The 2,465-nt window shown below is 37.6% G+C and overlaps 1 protein-coding gene across 2 annotated transcripts in view; it reads left to right on the top strand.

The window, feature by feature from the left end:
• The first annotated feature begins 1,309 nt into the window (after positions 1–1,309).
• Positions 1,310–2,465, top strand: part of aktip (akt interacting protein) — a 7,942-nt gene continuing 6,786 nt past the window's right edge. For both annotated transcript variants that reach the window (XM_032520870.1, XM_032520879.1), the window contains exon 1: positions 1,310–1,582. The gene's annotated coding sequence lies outside the window, so the exon portion shown is untranslated. The remainder of the gene's footprint in view (positions 1,583–2,465) is intronic.

The raw sequence follows: 2,465 nt of genomic DNA on the forward strand, positions 1-2,465 counted from the left end.
GTGTAGTGGGAGTCCCCGGGATTGTTACCAACTGATATCAAATTAAATATTAAACTTTTGGGTGAAAGTCCAAAGGTGGCATTGTCAACTGTGTTAAATAGCTAAAGTTTGGCTAACCCCTCCATTGGGCCAGGTTACGCCAGGTTACATAAAGAAACATGACACTGTATGAATGGCTCCATTAACTTATACCTTACACGTTATGGTTCTGTAGCAGGCGTTTTTATAAAAATAGGCTAACAATTTTGTAAGAACCAAGCGACTTGCTGTCGCATAGTCGACAAATCACCGTATTGTCAGGAGAAGCACGCAGACAGTTTCAACTTACATTAGCTGTTCAGGTTTAATTTCTAATATTAACTAGCATTTTAGAGAGCAATAATTAGCCTGTGCCTGTGTTATCTCCTTACATAAACCTACCCTCTCCATCTCTGCAAGACTTGTAATGATTGAGATTTCTCTTGGCACAGCTACCAGAAGACTTACAACTTTCAGACAGGTTGCTCACGTCACATCTACGTTGTCAAGCTCAGTTGGAGGCTGCGCAGTAACGCTCAGCCTTCACTGGTCTCTGTCTAGATCTGTTGGTCCATTTCATTCATTGTCTATGTGTATAACTACTAATAATCATTATACGTCTTGAAGAAACTGTATCGGTCAACCCCTAAAAGGCCTATATTAAAATTATTTTCAACATTAAAAAACAACTTACATATATAAACCTTAATAAACCCTAAGCTAACATTTCATACTCTGTACTTTAACATAAACTTAAGTGTTTTTTTAATCAATGGCACTACAGGCCTACTAACAATATTCCTTCAACCTTTAATGTAGACCATACATAGGCTATGGTAGGCTGAGGGTCAAATATTTTTAGCCTCACATTTACCATTCTAAAGAAACAGCCAAGTAGGATACGATTTTGGGTATAATTGTATACAGACTTTGAGTTACAACTTAACTTTTTTTAATAGACAATAACCAACGACCTTTTTTACAACAGCCATCTTTACATGTGTAGGAAAAGAGTGTAATCAATAACATCAAAAACCACTGCATTCCATTTAAATTTGCTATCTGTAAACCCAGTGCCCCTCTATTTTGCATTCTGGCTCATTGTTATGACTTACTGGGGAAATAAAATTAATGTTTTCCTTCTTTCTTGCTCAAAAGAAAAACAGAGCAACTGTACTTACCGTTAAACTGACAGTGAACCGTTTAACAAAAAAAAATATTCACAGTCTATGGTTCCATCCATGTTCCATCTAACGTTACGTTTCCTTTTAGTAAATAAGGACGCTTTCCCTTTCAAGTGACGGAAGCGCCAGCAAATAAAAGGCGAGGACGTTTATCCCATAGACCAATGAAAACCCGTACTATTACACCGAAACGCCCTCAGTGGTTAGATTGAACTCTAGATTCGGTGTCTGTCAAATTATTTAGCTAGCCAATGTTAGCAAGTTAGCCGGGATGACTCTCAAAGGAATGGCGAGCAGTTGAGCAGTTTCTGCCAAAATTATACCGTGACACACGTTAACATCTCTTTCAAAGGGACCTTTACAGCGTTTTAGCAAATACGGTGAGTTAAATCAGTAAGCAGTTTATTTTCAAGAGCTAAAATTAAAGGAATAGCTAACCCAGTCAATTGACAGCCCCAAATGTAACGTTAGCTAGCATTGTAAGCTATGTTTAATATAACGTTAACCTTAGCTAGCTAAATGAGTTCAGGAAAGCAGGCAAGTCAACATTAGTGTGTGGACGTTTAACATGAGCTCGTTTACTCTTCGAAAGCGTATTTATCTTGTCACATTTCGATTTGTCAGCTAACGTTAGTTAGTTTTACGTTAACTAGCTAGCTAGCTAACGTTAACGCGTTAAGGGTAACTAGTCATAGCTATTAGACACGGTACTTTGATATCCCGTTAGAAATACAATGACATTATTAGAATCTATTAAAATTACAACATGGGTCTCTAGTTTTGCCACCCTACAACAGTACATTAGTTAGACTTTTTAAACGTCGACAACTGCTAGCATACTTCATCAGACAGCCAAGTTAGCACCAAGCTAACCTAACGTTATCCCAAACAATTATTTCAAATCTTCGGACGGAGTTGTTTTTCACTTTGTAATCCGTCAGCACGTTAGGACATTTTAATGTTAACAGACAAGTTGCAACGATCGATTGCTATAGAATTAGCTAGATGACATTAGATCAGTGTTAGCTAGCTACGTAACGCTACTTGTTTGTGTGTTTGTTTACTAGTCGTGGGATGGATAATTTATTTATCCCCGGATGAAAACGTGTCACAGCAGCGAAGAACACTGAACAAAGAATAGTGCAGGGAATTAATCAAATATCACAATTACAAGTACTACTGTAAGAGTTAAATATGCCCTTTAAACGTCGATGCTTACAATATGCAGTGTGTGTGTGTGTGTGTGTGTGTGTGTGTGTGTGT

Source organism: Etheostoma spectabile, chromosome 1 (assembly GCF_008692095.1).
Source record: "Etheostoma spectabile isolate EspeVRDwgs_2016 chromosome 1, UIUC_Espe_1.0, whole genome shotgun sequence".
Lineage (NCBI taxonomy): Eukaryota > Metazoa > Chordata > Actinopteri > Perciformes > Percidae > Etheostoma > Etheostoma spectabile.